This window comes from Plodia interpunctella, chromosome 13 (assembly GCF_027563975.2).
Source record: "Plodia interpunctella isolate USDA-ARS_2022_Savannah chromosome 13, ilPloInte3.2, whole genome shotgun sequence".
Lineage (NCBI taxonomy): Eukaryota > Metazoa > Arthropoda > Insecta > Lepidoptera > Pyralidae > Plodia > Plodia interpunctella.
In genome coordinates this window covers 2532246-2555374 of record NC_071306.1, presented here as the reverse complement: position 1 = coordinate 2555374, position 23129 = coordinate 2532246, and the positions used below count along the sequence as shown (strand labels likewise).

Genomic DNA, 23129 nt, shown 5'->3' with positions numbered 1-23129 from the left:
CTATCTGTACGCTTGTATCCAAATGGTTAATTCAGTAAATCTGTGCTTAATTCATTATTGTCATAACAATTAACAATCGGTGATTTTCCAAAGCAATGACGACCAGGACATTCATTGTTTGCGAAAGAGCGGCGCCACCGCACTTTGGCGCCGTCGCATCCGCTACTAGTGACGAGAATGTATTGTCGATAAACCGCCAAAACCATAATAATCGATCGATTTCGATTATAAACACTATTGTTGATATTATCGTACCCACTGAACGCTCATGGCGACCGAGTGAATAATTTTATTCTCACATCAATAAGTTCTAAGTAAGCGGAAATTGTTCTGCTTTCCCATAAAAAACGGTAATAACCTGCACGAATGGGAATAAATTGCGTAGACAGGTGTAGCAGTAATTGCCACCGATTAAAAATCTTTGGCATATAAAGGCAATTTACTTTGCCAGACTAGAACACTAAATATCCATGAGAAATATGTACATAGAAGTTCGTGTGGTCGTAAAGTCTTTGAGCAAATTGCTTAGATTAGCCATTTATCCTATTTATCGATATTACGGTGTGACCGCTTGGTCTCGCTTCGCTTGGCTTGTCGCCTGTCGACCTCATTCCATGCCGACGCGGCGCCTGTCTCGATCAACGATTAGCACGGCTACACGCCCGCCCATCCCTATTGTCTTTTTCATAAACCCACAATAATTGTTTCTGAACAAGCTTTAAACTCCATTGTATTAATTTCTCTCGTCTCTTTTTTGCCAATTTGCGAACAATACTGTTGTAATAACGCGATATTTTAATGTAAAAAAAGACCTTGTTGTAAATGGAACGGAACTTGGCTTTTTGTGCTTTAGGCAACGCGAGTCCGTTTGATATTATTGCGACAGTTCTCCTGGGAGCATTGCATAATGTATGTCGCTGCGAACACAACATTACAAGAGCAATTTATATCGTAGAGTTTATAGCCGGATAAAGTGCAGTGGTGTCGCATTAATCATTACTAGTTTTATTTCGCGTTTCACATTACAAGCCTGTGTATCTAATGCACTCGCTGGCGCCACAGTTCTTTGGCCACGTGCCACTGTAGTACTTAATACTGATCTACTAATTCCTAAATCCAATGACGTACGCGTATTACTTTGTCAAGAAAATCAGAAGAAAGTTTTATCAATAACGTTAGTTGAGTTTGTTTTGCAATCGAGCCATTCTGTTTGAAATATCCGAGAGTTGTGTTTGTAATAATTTCTCGGGTTTACATTAATCACGTTGGTTCCGCTAAACAATTACTTATACAAAGATAATTATCTTGCAGTTGCGTTTCTCTTTTATGCTGGTGATTATTTGCGTTGTATTTTCGTGTTGTTCGCATGCCCTTTGTGCGTGAGCTCATGAGCCGTCTGTATGATCAAACATTTATTGCTTACATCTTAGAAGGCTTATAAATGTAGATATAGTATTCTGTTTACAAACAATTTAATTACTACAGACTTTATGATTTGGATTTTATCAATTAGGAATAAAGCGAAAAGTCATCCAAGTCTTTCAGTACTTACGATTTCTTTGACTGTTTTGTTGAAACCAACGTGGTAAAAAAAAGTGGAACCAACTTGCGTTGACGTTCATAATCTGTGACATTATATCTTATATCTATACATTATATCTATATATTATATTATTCTCTCATTTCCGTCATTTATTACATGCAACTAATGAATTAAATGGTACAAAACGATATTCAACCTTTATTAATAAGGTCGTCGAAGAATATAAAGTATTTAAGTAGTTGCTGCGATCCGTGACTCGTACGCATGCATTTGGCGCTTCGCCATCAGCGACCTCATTGCGCGTCGTTTTTGGCGCCACAGTCGCGAGCTGATCGCTATCGCATCGATGACATGCCAAAACGCGGACCTACTGATGTTTATCGATATTTATTTCAGAGGTAATAAACGTCACATCACTATGTTCGCTATTGGAATTACAATTGGAAGTCGTAGAAGGAAAGATCCTTATACATATCACTATCACTATATTTATTGTGTGTACGTATCTATTAAATCTGATTTATGAATCAATAATGTCATAATTTTATTGGCCACTCTTATTTATCGGGATTTCCCCTAAAACTATGCGTAATCTGATAATACTTTTATTTCAAATCCGCTCTTTCATTAAACAATCTTGATATGATAAAGAAAGGTCTCTGCATGGATAACTCAGGCCATCTATTTCAGACACAAGAAGTGTTTGCATTGTGTTCCGATTTGAAGTGTGTGAGAGGCAGTGTAACTGACGACCTCGGTGGCGCAGTGGTAAAATGCTTGCCTCTGAACCGAGAGGTCCCGGGTTCAATCCCCGGTCGGGTCATGATGGAAAATGATCTTTTTCTGATTGGCCCGGGTCTTGGATGTTTATCTATATATGTATTTGTTATAAAATATATTATCGTTGAGTTAGTATCCCATAACACAAGTCTCGAACTTACTTTGGTGCTAGCTCAATCTGTGTGATTTGTCCTAATATATTTATATTTATTTATTTATTAATCACAGATCACAGGGTACTATAGAAAATAACCTAGGCCTCAACGAGGAGTCGCCAGCGCGCATTCTTGCGCTCACAGGCTGCATTGACCACTTGCCCACAGCTAAAGCTAAATAATAAAAGGCATTTCAAAAATGTCCTAATATTTCAGTATTGTTTAGAGTTACGTACCTGGTAGATACACTGGATATCTTATTACAGATTACAATACATTTCACATCTAACTCACGTCTCCTGCAATCTTCACGATGCATGTTGAATGCAGATTAGAAATGACTCAGATGTATTCAGAACATTAGTCTACAAAATATCTAGTGTCCAGAATACAGTATGCGATGGTATTCTTTAGATATAAGTTGTTAAGAACTCCACTCAATTAGTTTTTATTTTATTTTTTCTCATTATATTTACTCACTGATTTTCCTGAGTATGGTTTAACAACAATTTCTCGTTACATCATGACAGGGATATTTGACCCAACTCACGAAATTGAAATAATAATTTTAAAGGCCATCGGGGTGAATTTCACGACAGTTTGAACGCGACAGTGTGTAGCGTTTCATTAGTGTCGCACATTTTTTTGAAATAAAGAATCATTTTTTAAAAATTAAACATATATAAAATTAACATTGTACCAGTTCTTCAGTTATTTATAAAATAGGATAATTAAATTAATGACTGTGTATGGTACATTTTAATAAACACTAATGATAGCCCACGGCAGCGTTCAAAACGCTCGTGAAATTCACTCTCGGTTTGATATTTGTTCAACAGTAGCGACGCCCTCATCGGGTCATACAAGATCGTTCCTCTAAGATTTTATCAAATGTTGAAAGTGTCACATCTGTTAGCCTTTTATTGTGTGATTTAACGCATACTGATCTGCTCTATTGTTTACGTTATTTACTTACGGTGAGGTTAAAAGTGAGTCATTGTAAAGGTATGTGTGAAATGTTTGAACACACGACTTAGGACAAGGAAATTTTCATATGAATAGAAACTGTTATCTACTTTATGGGGAACCTTGGATGTTTCTGCGAAAGCATTGGTTTGTAGTCCTTTGTATTATTAATTATCTTGTCTATCTTCTGTTATTCTACTAGAATTGCAAATTTTGAAAATGCGTAAGTTGACGGATGAAAGCTATTATTGTACCTATTTCATTCAATAACTAAAAAATTTAGACAGCTGTCTGTTTACATATATAATATATACGTCCTGAAATTCAAATTCTCGAGACTGCCGTCTTGAAGGACCGCCCTGTTTTAGTCAAGCAATATTTGGAAAAAATTGGGGTTCTTTGGGAATGGCGGGCGGGGCGCTCGGAGAATATCGAGTGTGGCATAACCCTTTTCTATCAATGCTGGAGTTCCGTCAGAGAAAGTGAATTTAAAAGTCAATTTAATATTACAGCATTACAATAAAACATTAAAGTACAAACACATCAATTTACAAGAAAATTTTCTTATAATTACAACCAGCCGCCAATGGCTCGCCCGGGTCACAGGCCAATCGCTAAGGCAATAAATTGGCCTGTCTGTATGTCTGTTGCAACACAGCAATGGCCGTTTTATACCTGTTTATTGATGGTGATAAGTGCATCAATCAAATTATCTAAACTTAGAGTTAAAACTAATAGAAATAGGTTTTTACGTTTTTGTCATCAGTTTAAAATTGTTTGTCTTCCTTTACGATTACTGATTCGTACTAAAAATATATAATGCTAGATGTTGCCCAAGGCTTCGCTCCTGCGGGAATTTTGAGATAAAATACAGCCTGTAGCAATCTTGGATAACGTACCTTTCTAATGGTGAAATATTTTTTGAAATCAGTTCGGCAGTTTTGCATATTACCCACCTCAAACATATAAACGCACAAACTCACAAACGCTTACCTCTTTATAATAATAGAAGATAGATAGATTAAACGTACATATATACTTACGCTTTTAAATTGTATGCACGTAGCGCCATCTACTTTATATTTGCCATTGACTATCATACTTTTTGAAAATGGAAAATGGAAAAAGCGTATTTTCGGGATTTATTGACTTTCTACTCCAAATTATAAGGACCCCAGTAGCTAATCAATGTGCAACTTTCGAAACAGAATGCTTAATACGACTAATGTATGTAATCTATGCAACCGAAGCGTGGGTGGTAAAAAATGACACGTCTTTTGTTTCGCCGGCTAATACGAGTAGATAGTGAGGAGCGATTGGCAATTAATATGTAATTGGAGCCATCAATATATTTTTTATCGTGTGTGGCAGCTCTTGTGGGAATTAGTTTCGTTACGGCTAGGGCACATACTTGTTTATTGTATTAAATGAATTATTATTTTTATATAAAAAAAATATGATAAACGTTAAGACTTGACCATAAATCGAAAGCATGGATTAATAAAGGAAAGCACAACACATGAAAAAATAACGAAAATACAATTATTTATATATATTAAATAAGTGCTACCTGAGTCCTAAATACAAAATGATTCATATTCCTTATAAGCATTTAAGTAATTTACATTCTTCAAATTTCCATACATTGTTGAGAAGTGACCATTAAGTAATATGTCCAATTTATTTCCCTTATTAACTCGCTGTGTCTATGGTTGTCAGTTAATCCCGCAAATCCGTCTATTTGACATTTTGCCCAGATATTTTAATCATTCCATCTGGCAACCCTAACTGTATCAGATACACAAAACCAGTTACAAACTAAATTAAACCACAAATCTACATAATATATGTGCTCGCATAATCACATCAAAACAAGATTAACAATGATGGAGACTTCGCTTTTCACTGGTCCACTCATTGCTTCTATCGGCCATGATCAACGTGTACTGTGAAGAAAAGACACACATTTTAAAGGGCAAGGGTTTTTTTAAATAATTTATTCAGTATAATCAATTATATGTATAAGCAGGTACACATATAGCAGCAGCACGAAAAGTGGGTTTAAATGGGTTTCAGCCAGTCGCCGTAATGACATATATATGTATAACACGTATGTAGAAAATATATTTACTTTATTTAATTATTCTTTCGGCATTTCTTCTCAGCAGTGGTCGTTCAGAAATGCCAGTATTTTGTAGCTTATGATAAATTGCTATGTGATATTTGTAGCTTATGATAAATTGAAATTGCTGTGTGAAAATTGACGTGAAAAAGTGCCTGTGAAGGTCTAATTTCTGAATAATTGATTTGAATTTACTCCTCGCACACTAGCGCCATCTCACATTGCTACTATTTTATTTAATTTTGTTTTAATTAAAAATTATTTTACTGATTATATTATACCACACAAACTAGTTAAAGAATTCAAGTAGAAAGTGTTATAGTTTTCCATTGCATAATGTAGTCACAGTTGACTAGATCGAAAACGGTGGCCTTCTCCGACTGAATCGCGTTAAGGAAAAGAAAAAGTGTCTGTATCATGGAAATAATTAAGTCTTGGATAAAGGGCTATGAAACAATTCGCGGCCTTAATTGGCTGTCCGTCCACAGCGAAGTGGTTGCGAACTGGGTTAAAGTAGAGTTTAAAATTTTAAATAAACTTCTTAGTTAAACGTACTTTATTTACCATTTGTTTTCGTTTAACTACTTTTAAACTTTCGCGTTGCATTATTATATGGTTTACGCGTTTAATACCTGTCGTTTAATATATGTTTTTCGGTTGTATTTCAGAGTTAAATTTCATAGTTCTTAGGTTGGATAGGTTAAAGTTAAACCAACCTTGCATATACATCCCATCTCACTAATATTATTGAGGCGAAATTGTGTAAGTATGTTTGTTCTTCTTCACGCTCAAACGGCTGGGCCACTTTTTATAAAATTTGGTATTGAGGTAGCTGATACCTTAGATTTGAGTTTAAGCCACTAACCGACTCGTAAAAGGTAACCGTGAGAATATACACTTAATACATCTTCTAAGAAAATATTTTATCTTTTTATGTCCTCGAACTTGTCATCATACTATTATTATCTTGGATATTTATCGCCTGATAATATTATCTGATTATTATTTATTAAATATCGTAAAAACGAATGCCTTATTGGAGACCCCTCATTAGAATGTTTATTTATTCATGTTAAATGGCAAATGTCTACGTTTCATGTTATTTTGAAGATTTTGAAAAGCGAAACATCTAACCTTGTAGGGTAACCAAATTTAATGATCGTCATGGGACATTTGAATATGGATAAAATTGTGAATATTTGATTAAAGCATAAATTGCTCAATTTCTATAAGCTTTGATTGTCAGTTTTTATCACAGTTCCATTAAATTACTGGCATTCCTGAGGTTTACCATCATCCTCTTAAAGCGATCCAGTTCAGTACTCGTACCATAAAGTTAATTTTTAGTATGAATGCGATCCGTAAAAGTCTCCTGAAAGCATGACTCCTGTCTGACGTGCCTGATGAGAGTGGTGGTAGTTTTAGAGTAAAGCACTACTGAAGATCCAGTGCTTAGGTTCTAATGTCTGTGTTAGGTTACTAGGTTTGGAAAAACTAGTTATTTGTTTGTCACTGTCACTACTATTATAACGCAAAAAAGATACGTAATTCAACGGCTAGATATATATGTTTTATTAACCAATTAGTTGTTATATGTAAATTTATCTATATAATGTAATAAATTGCTTGTGGCTTCGATATACATTAGGATTAATTTCACGTGTTTTAAAACGAATATTGGAGACCTAAAGTGTGATATAAAAGATAGTAGTAACAAATTCACAAATAAAATGTAATTTTATTGAGATAAGAAGACAGCGACTTGCGTGTTGGAGACTAATTTATTGCATAACATTGATATCTAGTTATTTCATACATATATATTTTTCGCCATGATCTCATAAAACTTATCCGTATTATTTATTTGCCAAAATTATTTAACAAATTTTGTTGTTACCTCATTCACAGATAATATAAAAAAAGTCGCGAGCATTTGTTTTTCGTACTTTAAAAAAAAATTAAAAGTGACATTTAATTTGTATTAGTAAATAAGTTTTTTTTTTTTTAATATTGAACACGCACATCTCGTTCGAATTCTAAATTTCTAATCCAGCACCGACCGACATCCGTCTTATTAAATTGCGATTGGCGGCCGAATCGGGTATAGGGCCAGGCCAGCCAGGTAGACATATTTTAAAAATTGGTCTCAAATTATAGACTAAGAGCAAAGACTTCTTTGGCGATTGATTTAAAATTTCTTTTAATGTCGAATTCGGCTGTGATTAAAATTGTACCCCCTGTCCCAAAAAACATTGGCTCATGAATAATCATAATATTTCTAAAATAATCTTCTTAAAAATGTTAATAAAAACAAAAACATGTTTAATAAGATATCAGAAATTACTTATATATGGATAAATGTATATCCAAGAGAAGCAGATTTCCTATAGTTATCACGACATTAATAAGCCGCAAATTCACTACTACGTGACTGTTTCTACCTAACAAAACATTATTAGCGAATATAGGAAGCGCCGAAACAAAAAAAGACATGGCGTATTAAACCAGCGCGAATTGACGTGACGACTGTGGCGTATAACATGAATGACAAACGACGACCATTTAATGTCAATTAGCGGAGTGTTTCTAGGCACTGCCTCTTTGTCTATAAATACTCTATGGTAATAAAATCCACGGCAATTTGCACTTTAATGAATAATAGTAATAAAAATTAATTTGCTTGGGACAGACGTAAATAAAAATGTTGAAAAAGTATTCGCTACATTATTTGGCGATAAGCGGAAAGAATGTGCGATATTTTATTGTTTATACTAAAACACGTGATAAATTGTATTTTCTAAGTACATAATAACCTTAATCGACCACAAAACAAAGGAATAACGACTGAGGAAGCGTTCAAACAAACAAAAAACAATCACGCAATGTTACACGCAATTACCTACAGAGCCCTTTATAATTAGGAACAAGCGAAATCGTGTCTGGCTCGTCCCCGATCATTTGGTGCCCGAACGTCTTTAATATCGAATAGGAAAAAGGAATTACTATATTCCATTTCAGTGTTATTATGTTCCTTTATTATAATATTAGTTTTTGGCCGCGTGAATTTCCTACGGGAGCCTTTATTTTTCCGGAATGAAAGGTATGTTCTTGTCCATACGTCACATTATTATATGTATGTATTTCAAGAAAATTGGTTGAGTAAATAGAGCGTGAAGAGGTAATAAACAGACTTACTTTCGCATTTATAATATTAGTTTGGATGCTATATGATTGTCGTAGCATAATTATTTCATATTAAGTTTGTTGTTTAGCGTGATATATTTTAAATTTAGTTACCTTATTTTTTCACAAACCTCACGAAGAAGTTGCTTAATTCGAAGTTTGAAATTTCTCTTTGAAAATTGAGATTAACTCTATGATGAAATCTATACTATTATTATAAAGATGTAAGCGTTTTTGTGAGTTTATGAGTTTGTATGTTTGAGGCGGGTAATCTCCGGAACTACCAGATTTCAAAAATTCTTTCACCTTTAGAAAGGTACATTATCCAAGATTGCATTTACAGGCTATGTATTTTATCTCAAAATTCCTACGGGAGCGAAGCCCCGGGCAACATCTAGTCGTTTATATTTATCCGTCAAAAGACGCACAATGTAATCGCCCTTATATTTCAGCTCTGGAGCCCGTTTATCTTTAAAGTCGCATAGTGGAACCACCCTAACATTTCAGTTCCCGAACCAGTTTCGTATTGAGTAAGGACTATTTGGTTTTCGTTCCAGTCGGAATCCGACCGGGGGGCGGGCACCCTATAATCAGACCTTTACCTTTACAAGCGGTCGTCGATGATTATAGGAACATTTTACGGCTGCTTCGTTAGACAAGACACAAGACCCTCAAATCATAGGTCCGTGTGCTTAATGGCTTAGAAGACGAGCCAGATTTCGTGTCATTTCCGAGGGCCAATTGTTTTAACGACGTCGCGTTTTTAGATAATTGCCTGTGAACCGAAAGAAATTATACTCTGATGGAAGAGCGCTCGTCGCAGCATTTCGTGTTTCTAAATTATATATTTCATTGAATAATTGCGATCTAAAATTTGAGGTTAGGTACGTAAAACCTCTTTTGGTTGGAAGTTGGTAAAATACCTCTATTATTGAAATTATAAAATGATATAAAAGTTATTTAAGTATCGCAATACAATGCAATTTCCATTTGGTTTTATGGCTTCTAGAAAATGCTATATGGAGTGAAGTGCACGACTTGTGCATATATTTTTTTTGTACAAAATAATTTTAAATAAACAAATACATAAGTACAGTCAACGCCTAGTTACAGTTTACGGTTACGCCCAGTTTACGGCTATAGTGACGATATTGCAATGAAATCGGGTAGCTTGATGAACTGCTGCCTGTACAAATTTTTTCTAACGCATATTTTTAATTTGACTCTTGTTAGGAGCTACTTATAGTCAGCTGGCGCCAGGCGCCACTTCACCTGCCCCTTTAGTACCAGCACTTCAAGTTGTCTGTCCATTGTACTTAAGCCGCTAACACCGCGGCATAAGGTGCAATATGCAATGCAGGTTGCACGAGAACGGGAAGCAACTGGTCTGATACAAAATGAACAAGTCAAACCATATCGTAACTTGTTGCAGTTTTGCAGCTGCACTATATAATGAAAATTTATTTCTTCCATTCCATTAATCTTTCGTTATAATTTCCCTCTCTTTCTCTCTCTCATCTCCGGTTTCTTTCGCATTTTCGGGATATAAAGTATCCTATGTGTTATTCCAGGTTATATTCTATCCTCGTAGCAAATTTCATAACAATCCGTCCAGTAGGTTTTGCGTGAGAGAGTAACAAACATACACACATATCCTCACCGACTTTCGCATTTATAATATTAGTAAGATGAACACAACATAATAACAGTGTAAATATAAAACTGAGAACTTTGCACTTAACGAAGGTGCGACTACTATTTATATGAAAATATTAATCAAATGATTGTTAGTTATAATGACACGCATGAAGAACTGAGAACATTTGAGTAATTAAATCGTGAAAGCACTTTCGCAATTAATTTGCTAAATAGGCAATTAAATATGTAAATTTAAGTGCAAAATGCAATAACCGAAGATCATATCATACCATCGAGATAAAGTGTACAAACATACAGTTCGATGTATCATAACCGCTTTTCGCTGCAGTCGGCATATCAAAACTGATCGTTTTCAACGCGATGATTGCCGGAGATTGCGCCTCAATTTGCGTTAACCAACACGCGTGCGATGCGCCTGCGCAAAGAAAGTTGCAAACATATTCTAATTCGCTAAACGTCTTGCGAACTGTGCGGGATGTATTCATGGTGGTTACATGAAGAATATATTGTTTATTTTATAAAATTAGTTATTGCTACATTTTTCACCCAATGCGGTAAAATTTGAATTAAGATTTTTCGTTAAATCTGTCGTATCAACAATTACCAAAAATAAAAGACTCATACAGATTAAATAGGATATGATAGCACAGTATAATAAAGAGTAGGTACTACGTAACCTAACTAATATTATAAATGCGATAGTAAAGTTTGTTACCTCATCACTCAACCAATGTAGATTGAAGTATTGAGAAGGACATAGGATACCTTTAATCCTGGAAAAAACCTGATCCCGTGGAAAATTTACACGGGCGAAGCCGCGGGCAAGTAATATTTTAAAACGTGTAACCATAAACAATAAAAGAGACAAAGGGAAACCACCAAAAGAGTCGCCGGCGTATTTCATACGCTTTCTACAATTCTTATAAATATTTGCTTTCATAAATCGGTAGACCTTATCTCGAACGTTCATTTGGACATTAGTCATGCTGTGATGACTTACGCTTATTTAAACATTATTATCATTAAAAACTCGTCAAATATACTCAGTTACTTAACTTACATGGAAGTGCATTTACGGTGATTTTTTCCTGTATCTAATTTTTTTCAAGTTTCATCTTATAGAATTAGAATATCAATTTCATCGGTATTATTTTCAAAGATTACTTTTTTTAATGTGTGGGAATGTATGAAAATTAAAAAGTGAAACATTGAAAACAAGCTTTTTCAATTTAAATAAGGATTTTTGATAGTTTTATTCCGCCAATTGTACAGAGTTCTTTTATATATCAGTAACTTTTAATGAAGACAAACATACCTAATACCTTGGATTACATAGTATATACTACATTGGTTACTTTTATCCCGAAAGTACGCGGTTCGCGGAGGATTTGGTGAAAAAGCTAGATAGTCAATGGCGCTTTATAAAGTAGATGCCGCTACTGTGCATAAAAACGAAGTTTTTTTTTAAATAATTACTCGGGTAACACCGCTTGGTGCAGCTAGTAAGTAATATGTATTTTCAATGAAATAAAATCAAATAGATACTTATTTTTATCTCAAACTAATTATGAGAATATGGTATAGAAAGTGGGATTAGGGATGTAAATAAGTTTGAAGATGGAACATCAAATCCATTAGGTAACTGGATATCCCTCGTAATGATCATTATTTACCGAATCGTAAAAACAATTCGGCGGGCACGGCGCCCTGCTGCGCGTACGACTCACAGACCACCTTCAGCCATCGGCGCTTTACAAGTATGCACGTTTCTCTTCCCTTGTGGCTTAATTCATACGCTGAAGCGGGGAGAATTCAGTTGATTTGCAGTAGTTAGGCCCCCTTGTATATAGTTTTGACAGCTGTCAAATATATTTTGGTGGGTTGCACCAGCCAGTCAACTTTGACACAAAGTATAATAGTTTTTGTAAATTCTGAGTTCATCAATGGATAAGCGTCAGTTAAGACAATAAGGCTGAGTTAATCAGTCCACTTTGACGTTAACCTTCAGTCCACTTTGACCTGCGCAGAAAAACGCAAATTATGCCATATTATCTAAACGTCGTCGGCGTGTAGGTTAAAGTTAACTTCAAAGTGGTCTAATGCAACGCACCCTTATTGTCTTTACCGGTGCTTATTCTTTGATGGACACACATTTTGTGTACTGTCTTATCACTGTAATTTTAAAGGTTTTTGCCTAAATTTATCGCTAGTTCCGACCGGTATCAGTAAGTGTAAGTGATAGTAATTTGGCTTAACTTATCAACAAGGTGAAAAAAAGATTAGATAGTTTTTACGAATGTTTCAATATAGGAGAAGAGTGTATAAACAATTAAAATATATTTTTTAAATATAAAACGCTAGATAATATCTAGAAATAAAATATTGTCTAATAATGGCCACAAAACTTACAACATATTATGAACAGTAAATATAAGGTGAGCAAACAACAAAAATATCTAGAATTCTTTAACTTGCACCATACCAAATTAAATATTTGTCGTAAATGAACGAGAGTTGTTTGTCTCTCTCTAACTGGTCGAAAGTGGCGATCTAGCAGTCAGTGTGTTTGAGCTTCTACTTACTCTGACATTAAACAACACACATCTACTTGTTGTTAACTAGTTAACGCATGAAGTAAGATCCATTAGGAACAGATATAAAAAAAGTATTTTTTAATTTTTGACCCCAAATCCTACTAATATTACAAACGCGTAAGTTTGTGATCATGCATGTGTGTATGTATGTTACTCTTTCATGCAAAATCTGCTGGACCGATTGTTATGAAAGGTACACGGGTAGAATATAACCTGGAATAATACATAGGGTAGGTAGGGCTTTTTGTTATGTCGCAGCCATCTGGTTGAATCAGCCATTTAATTGTAAGCTTGAATCTTAATCGAATCACTTTATTAGCATGTCGTCAATACACGCGATTAAAATTATCGACTCGTTTAATCGAATTATCGAATCGTGAAATGAGTTTTGATAATTGACAAATAAGCTCGATGACCTTTTTAATTATACATTATTTTGTCCTGGGAAATGAAAATTTAATTTTACAGGAGTAAATAAATGCTTATTTCTATAATTAAAGACCCCTTCCTGCGGCTTCGCACGCGTAAATATTTCACGGGAACAGTTATTTTTCCTATGTCCGTCTCCACGCTTCAAACTACATGTATGCAAAATTTAAAGAAGATACCGAACTGATTTTTAAAGTTCTTTCACCATTAGAAAGGTACATTATCCAAGATTATTATAGGCTATGTTTTATCTCAAAATTCCCACGGGAGCGAAGCCCCGGGCAACATCTAGTATTAAAGAAATAAATTATCGATGAAAGCCTTGTTCCAAAACCAATAGAGTCAGTTATTTGCGTCTTGCAAATATTTTTTTTTAATTCGTCTAAGCCTTTTCATTCTTATTTTAAAACAATCAATCACCAATCATTAATTTCCCTGTCGAAATTCTGTTACTGTCATTTATTATAATCGCTACGGTCACATTAGAATTGAATTTTCAAATTCGGAACATCGACTTTCGTTCCGAGTGATCAGTGAGTTGAATTTAATCGACTATGGTATGACCAATCAAATTTCGCGATGTTATCGATAAATAAATCACGTTGTATTTTTCGCTACGTTTATCCCTGTCAGATAACATTATTTGTATAGTCGATTTCAAAAAGATTTTCATTTTATTATGTTCATTTATTCATAGTTATAATAAAATAAATATAAACATAAGTATAATATTTTAGTGTAAATCTGTTTCATTACGGCCTGTGTTAAGTATTTGTATGTAAGTATCTAGTTAATTTTTTTTTAAGTATATTGCCGTATTTATTAGGCTTATAATCAAGTAAAATCTCAGACATATAGTATAGCTCTATGAAAATGATTGTAAAAATACTAAACTGTACTTTAAGTAAAGGATTATTATTCATAATTAAGAACTGTACTTTAAGTAAAGGATTATGAATAATAATCCTTTACTTAAAGTACAGTTTAGTACTAATACTACTACACTAATAACATTCATTTACTTAAAGTAATTACTCTTGCAATTAGGCACACCCAGCTCGTAACACATAGCGGAACATGCTAATTATATTCTTCGTATAATATTTAACAGATGTTTACGACTAATTATAAATTACGACTAAATAGCTGTCACATAAAATGAGTGAGATCTGTAATCGCTTGCGGCGGCTTGTTCTAATCGAATTAGTCGATTGTCACGCACTAAACAAAGCTATTCGAAACTAAATAACATTACTCAAAATATTACTAAGCCCGTAATGGCAATTGACCTTAGACCGGCAATAAACTAAATACTTTCAAAAACATGTTTAACACACTGAATATAAAGTTTGTAATCGTCTAATCGCTTACATTACAAGACATATATTTTCTAATCCGCTAATAAATAATAGTGAAATTCCACAAATATAGTAATTTAACTCTTTAATTGCATTCGACGTTACAAATAAATTACGATTCATACAAAATTTATACGTTAATGGAATAGCGTTATTCGACTAAATATTCTCGAATAGTCGAAGTGACTAATCGAATCTTGATGCATGAACTTTTCGCGATGATTTGATTAAATAATCATTATTAGGATAGATACGCCCGATTCGCTTTGACTCCTTGGCTCACATATACATAGAATATAACTGTTATTTATATTACTTCGTTCCTACGTTGGACATTTTAAGGGCATTAAAACTTAAAATACCAACTTAAACTCGCGTTAACACTTGAGATAACCCATCTATATAATAACAGTTGTAAATTAAAACGACATTTACAGTCAACGGAATGTCACATTACGTCTTATTGACCTTTGCATCGAAGTAATAACATAGAATTCGCTAAAATTGCATAAAGTTTTCTCTCGTTTTGCGGCTAATAGACTACACAATGGCTTACCAATGAAACATCGAGACTAAGGCAATAGTTGCTGTTTTTTGTGGCTCAAAATCTGATAGCGAACCACAGACATTGATTAGGCTCATCGATTAGGATTGAGGCTCCTGTGGAGCGAACTCTTATTCATAAAAAAGTTATTATCTTTGAGCGAAATATATTTGTCACTATCATATTTTCCACTAGTAAAGTTTAAATATATTTAGTTGACTTTTATTAATTAATATTTATTTAGTTTGTTATTGCTGTATACTCGTGTCAGATTTTAATCAAATTGCCTAAAGGCTTGGTGGTTGGTAGGTTGTAGCTTTGGTGAATATTATTTAATTTAGAATATGACAACAAAGTGCATGTGATGGCCTAATTTCCAAATAAATGATTTGAGTTTGCTTCTGACATTGACAGAACGAGACAGAACATACAAATATTTCATGAAATGATTTTAATTATAATTTAATGTTCTCTCCTCGATTACAGATTGAAAGTTGAATTTAATCGATGAGCTTTCAGCTCGGTAACTAATATTTATAGATAGCCACTTTTAATTGTAAATCCATAAACTTGTATAGTTACAGTTAGGGAAAACAGTTGAGACAGCGAACTCAAAGGGATATTAGTAGCAAATGACTGAAGTTAATTGAAGTGCCCGATGGAAATGCAGTGATAGGCTCAATCTGTGCTCAACGATTCTTGATCACTCGTAATTTATTCATGGCGAGTCTTATAATGATTGTTTGTTTGTAATATTTTTATTGCACAATAAGCACAGAAATATATGATTATAATAACGTACTTATCATATGAAATACTAATACTTGATTCATTAGAGTTATTTCTGAGTCAGTATGTAAGTATGTAATTTTCTGTAACGAGTACTTATGTAAGACCTGACCTTATAAAGGTTTTTATATTATCTACTTTCCACAATCATTCCATATTTTTTTGTCTATACCAATAATAGTCTTTATTAAAGATCAATTAATTCTATTGAAAAAAAAAATATGTGCGAAATATTTTTTTAAAAAATCATTGTAAAACGGCATCTTTAGCGTTTAGATTCATCTTAGAATTGCATTGAAAATTTGAGGAAAAAAAATGCTTTCTATCTTGTTGTACGTTATGCCAGCTAGCAGTTAATACAGCCACAGTATAATAAATATATTAGAACTTACATATAAACTTTTGTATATCTAGCAGTGATCAATTTACACAACTAAAATTCTTGTCTCGGGGAACTGGGCCAATTACGGACACACAGCGTACTGATCTGAAATCATATTATGCACCTATTTAGGTCTCCAGACTTTATTACTTTATCAATCAACAACCAAGCTGGAGGAAAATAGTTTTTAATGTTAAACGAATAGAGCTGATAATATGTCCAGACAACTAGCCTAGCAAATATTTTTTGATACTAGATTTAATAGATTCAAAAACGTTCGCGATCGAATTCGCACCATAATTCAATTTAATTGGCCAAAAAATACGCATATGCACTTATTTCTTTTTCTTTCTTCATTATTTAAAATACAAATTTGCAAAGTAAGGTTGTAAATAATATGCAATTAAACTGTAGACAATTATAATTCTTTACCAACAGGCATATTTATGCCATTAAAGTCGTTATTCGATTACATAGGCTTCGCAAGTCTATCGACTGACTGGAGACTGGATTTTAATCGATTCAGCTATCTGATATCAGAGAACCTTTTGCGGAATTGCGGCAAAAAGTTTAAACGAGTCGATTCATTTTTATTTCTCCAGGCACTATTTTCTTATATATCTTTGAAAATAATTTGTAAGTATTTTGCTATAAAATTCATTATCAATTTTAATATATTTTCTAAGTGTATCAATCAGTGCACGGTTTCCCGCCAAACGTAAAGCTAAATTTAAACATACTTAGGAAAAACTTGATAGAATTTGCGAAATAATTAACTATGCGAATGAACAACTATTCTATATGGACAAATTTCTATCACGCGAACAAATAATGGAAATATAATGAGTAAATGCAATAAGGAAGTTATAGAAATGTATCAATTGCATCGCAGTGGTGCCAGAATTCCACGGCCGCATTCTTGCGTCTTTCTCCGTCCGGGTCTTAAATTATGCACAGCACAGATGAATACCCCGTTAAAACGTCAGTCTTCATACCCGGAATGTCTGCAATATTGCATCTGGGTCTTGAGCCACTACTTTAACGTGTGCCCTGCTTGAAGAATTTCTAAGTACGAAATTTCTGATCGTTGTTGTTGTTTAGGTTTGTTTATTTTTAATTAGCGTTTGTTTACTTTCGTTTAGCCTACAACAGCAAAATAAAAACAAAGAAAGAAACATGAATTTGCATTTACTTGCATATTCATTAATGGTTATTTCTGTTGTGTCAGTAGAAACAACATTCAGTTTACAGTTGTTGGACTATCAAATTTATCAGTTCATTGTATTAGATACCACCGTCTCAGACCTAATTATCATCATTATTGCGCTCGCATTGAACAATTCCAACACTTGTACCGTTAGTGACACTTCACACGACTCGCATCAATCGTTCCAAATATATTTTCACGATCTAATTAAATCGAAAGGCATGCTCTCTCGGATAACAGAGGAATGCGGTCGTGTTGAGATATTGATTAAGCTTTTTATGTTGCTCTTCAATCTGGTACGCCTATCTTAAAACGTATTTATGTACGCTCCGCTCCAGTCATCTCAATATTATCACTTTGAGAGTATCTTATCGAACATAATAAGAGCATTCGAATGCAACATCAATTCGTACTCGCCACACGCAGGCAGTCATTGAACCTGCTAACTTTCCAGAAACAAAGGTGCTAATTCACCACACATCAGTACCTTAAAAAGGTGCGACATCACAAAACACTTTTTCAGAAAAGTCGCTAACATCTGCCATTGTCACCTATGAAATGTGGACACATGCGACGTCACCGGTGTTTACACAACAAATTGAAACGGTAAATCTCAAATGCTCAAAATAAACGCGGACACCAAAGGGCTAAATGTTTATGGAAAGTCGGCACGCGCTCTATAATCAATTGACTACCAGATGACAGAGCTGTTATGATTTAAGACGACAAACGGACCATTGAGAGGAGCGTTAAACGGAGAGCATTGTGTGTGTGACATTTACGTCGCCCACACAATCGGAAAGGGGTATCGAGATATTCGAACTCCATTCGAGACGGATAAAGCTCTTGTGCCCGTGAGTCGACTCGTGGCGGTACAAAAAAGAAATCACGTTCAGGTAGCCGTCCTTTTGTGCTCCATTGTGGACTAACGATGCGATGATTCGATTCTCGATTGAACAGGTGGTGGCGCTCCGTCCCGCGCCTACTCATAGTCACTTCCTTGCTTCATTTTGCACATTTAGGAGTTCGACGAACGCATTTAATTATTCAAATGTTATTCGAGTGGCGTGAAAGCACCTCGATAACCTCGCCTGACGGGACGTGTACCGAATGACTGATAAACGACGCATGCCTAGATTCCGCTTAGCAATTTCAACGCGATCTATTGGTGCTTATATATTCGCAATAAAGGCTAGAGATACGTTTGGAGGCGGCACCTGAGACGGACAGACCCCTCATTTTCATTATCGATGCGAAAGCAACACGGACCTCGGCAATAATTCTAACCTATGTTAATCAAACGCTGCCTTGGAATTATACCAGTAAGAAACGATCGCAACGAGGAACCGATGGGCATATAATAAATGGTCGTCGTAGGGCTGTTTCTATTAGTGGTAAACATAGTGCGGCGCTGAACGTGCGAATGAGCAATTTTCCAAGGATGTGATCACGACTGGTCGCAAACAGACCTTTAGCTTTGCTCTCGGCCACTTGTAGCATCCCAGTTCATCGGCCTGCGCTGATATGCCGTCGCGAAGTACCGCTACGCTCGTACATCGCCTTTCGAAGTACCGGATAAGTAGTGAATCTCCGATGAGATTATCGTTGCGATTTGTCAAGGTGCAGCAACCGGGGGTCTGGGCGCCGATCGCGGCCGCGATAGCTGCAGAAACGCTACTCGACCCACAGACAGGCCCCTCTCAGCTCTCGGCTCGCATTCCGATGTAAATTGCCCGCGGCCGCGGCCAGATTACTGGCGCCGCAATGGATAATTACCGCCGTGGACATCCATTACAGAAGATAATTCAGCGAGCGCAATTAGAGGATGAGTCGTGATTCGATCAGCTGCGATGCAAGCGATAACCTAAGCTAAAGCATAAATAAATCAACTATGTCCACAGTTATTAAACTTGCCCCGAGGCGGCTGTTTAGCATTCTACGTATGCGCCGCCAATGATATTCGAGATGCCAATAGCGTTTCGCCATATTAGGAATACTAATACCGCCTAGAATTATAGAGTTTCGCCGTAGCGTCGATAATATTGGCGATTTATTGCTTATAGAGTCAGAAGCCACAAATCTTCCGAGTGGTAAATGAGTAGCGGACATCGGAATTCCACAACAAGGCCGCAACACAGCCTTGCTTTTTCCGCGTCATCCAATCAGCATAAAGCCTGTTCTGCTGGCTCCAATCTGAATAGCAGAGAAACCGGCTGCGGCGCGAGCCACAAACATTATTAACGTAATAAAGTACTAGATAAAACGGAGTTGGACAGCGTGTGAACGTGGGGAGAAAGCCTACGTCGCAACATTAGTCAGTCGCTTATTACCATCGAAAGAGGCCAATCGGAAATTTTCGACGAATGACTGCCCGTTGATTGCATTACACAAGAGATTATAAGCCATAAACGTATAAACAACCGCTTCCCTCATGCTACCTTAACTAATGTCATCATCTTTCGTATTTACACATACAACAAATAACCAGAGACATGTAGCCGCCAATGTTTCATTTGGTTTCTAAGACTTAAATAAAAAATTTGATGCAAAGCTTACACTTCCACCACTTGAAACATTGTCTAGTTTTCAGTAACGTAGAGTAAAATTTTGCCCTAAATATTCACCCAGTTCGATCGCTTCCTGGCCTGACCCCGCATTTCTCATGTAAACTGTTGTGTTTGTAAAATCGTTTAAATTATAGTTATGTTCCTCAATATCGATTTGGCTTTAAATTAAACTTTATAATAGAACTAAATCGATCAGGGTAAAACCTCGTAGATAATAAATCAGACAGAAATACAGTACTATTTCTGCACACAACTGCAGCACTATCTTGTCGGTCAATCTAAATTGAATCTCCGATCTGAAAGCGAAATGTGCTGAAATGAGTTGGAACCAGATATCATAGCTTAGCTGTCTCGTGATGAGATCGAAGGGACGTGGCGAACGAAGCGACGTTTATCTTTTTACAGGGATCTGGTGGCTGGTTCTTGGGAACATTTCAATCGCGATTCACAAACCGGCTCCCGATCTGATCGGACCCCGTTAAATATGCCCTTTAAATACATTTACTTTTATACTTTACGAAGACATCACAGCTAAGTATTTATGACTAACAAATTATATCTCTCCAAATATTGTGACTTCCGGATGAATCCATGTAAAACAAACATAACTCGTAAATTAAAAAACGGTTTCGCCTCGTCAACCACGATTATGTACGCTACAGTTATGCAGATCTAAAATCCTTTCATCATTACAATTAGTGATGGAATTGGAGAGGAAATTCGAAATTAACACCTCATTTGTGTCGGCACGCGTTGGAAGGGTGACCGATTGCTCAAAACCCCCAAAATGAACATCGAGAATGATCAATTGCATTCGTGTCCATGAAACTGCGCTTTCAGCGCAAATGTACCGTGAACATGCTCAACGGACCGCCTCGCAGATAACAAAAAGGCATATATAAAAGTACCTATCCACCCAAGAATGAAACCACGTCAATAAATCTGAACAACAAACAAAAGTTCGGAGGATAAGAAGCACTTTTCTTTATCTTATAATGTTTTATCCCATATTCACCGGCCCGGCTTCGACTCATTAGTTCTTGCATCCTGTTCTGCCCTCGCTGTGTCTCTTTCCCACCTATCTTTAGAGGGCCATTTATCAATTCCAAATAACATGCCGGGACCTTTTTCTGTTTTGTTTATTTATTTTTTATTTACCTTATCCAGCGGTGTTCCGTTTGTGTTCCTTTTTGACTGGAAATTGATTGTACTGCCGAGCTAATGGAGTCCATCCAACATAATGTACGATGTATTGATAACGCTAATTGTACAGTTAATGAGTAATATCCATGTAGAAATTTTTGGAACCTCATCCGGAAGAAAATTAAAAAATAGAAATTTAAATAAAATCTATCGTATCCGACAATATTTTGAGGACTATAATAGAATTTCTGTTTGATAGTAAGCGTATAAGAACTGCAATTAATGAAGGCAATTCCGCGTGGAGAGCTATTAAAGTTCGCCATTAAATTTCCAATTTCCACCGCGAGGGTTCTGTTATTAAGCTCGCCGTCGAGTGCTCTTTTTATGGAGCATGTTCGCTTTTTATTCTTCTTAATTATTTATTTTACTGCTGGCTCACTAGCTCGCCTACCGCCGCTCGCGACTTCATCTTTCATCTTTGTTTTAAAAGAATGGAACGAAAGGTATTCTTGGATTTCTTGCGAAACGTCGCAAATGTTAAAACTATTCTCTTTTTACCCACGCTTTTCCCAGCATCTCAGTGGAGAATTTATTTCAATCAACTTGATTGGCCATAAAAATTTGATTACTGTCAATTCGGTGGAATCAGATTTTTTATCGAGGTTCTTAAACGATGTCCCACCGGCGTGCGTCGTCGGCTGAATCACTAATCATTAAAAAATTAGAGTTAAAAACGTTCCGTGAACGAAAAAGATATTTCGAAGATGCCGGACATCAAGGGGGGTCTTACTTAGGTTTTGAGGGGAGCAAATAAAGCGGCGTAACTCTGAAATTAATTTCGTTTTGTTTCATCGTCTGAGTCGGGGCATTTACATTGAATGCGGTCGGAGGCTGGGCGTTTGTACGATATTTATGTAGGGACCCGAGGAGTATGACGTGCGCATTATTCATATAAGATACGCGGCATAGCCCAGCTGTATGTTATTTTTACCGGTTCATCGGCTTGTCGAATTTGGCCGAGACAAGATTTTGTAACTAAAATTATAAGTTTGTTTCTACCAACATTGGAACATTTTTGCTGGCCGAATTCCTTTGCGCCATTGTTTGAAATTTAATATTGTTTTATCTCTTAGATGTTGAAGTAAATCAACTTTCTCGGCGGTTTTACCATTATTATGAGTAGGATAAGGAATGTTTGCAATTTCCTGCGTCTCGTTCAGTTTGTGTTTATTTTACGTTCGCGTGGCAGCGTGGGCGTTGATGGCTGAACTGAAAATTGTTAGCATCGTAGTTAGGTAAACTTGATTCAATAAATCGAATGCTATCAAATTTTACGATGTTAAGGCGCCTCGATGTCGACTTCAGTAATTGAAATAGCATCCTTCATTTCCTTTTGCATATTGGATGTTAATTTCCTGTAAATGTTAATTATTTCAGTATGAACATGCAGAAAGTAAGACTTATTGGTCCTTTTCATAGTTTATATCTTTACTACTTAATGTCATACATAGATATTTTAACATTTATTTGTAAAAAAGCAACAACATATACATTTCATAACATCACAAAACTCACACTCTCACTCTCACAGAAGGAACAAAAAAATATATGAACATTATCATCTTTACCTGCCTATAGCAGTCCACTGTTATACATAGGCCTGTCCAAGGTGCGAAACTGCTCTCAGATTTGGACTTTACGCGTTAGT

The 23129-nt window shown here is 35.5% G+C and overlaps 1 protein-coding gene across 1 annotated transcript in view; it reads left to right on the top strand.

Moving 5' to 3' along the window:
- The window catches only part of LOC128675010 (BMP and activin membrane-bound inhibitor homolog), a 58780-nt gene that overhangs the window by 21655 nt on the left and 13996 nt on the right, over nucleotides 1-23129 (top strand). The gene's annotated exons all lie outside the window — the stretch shown is intronic.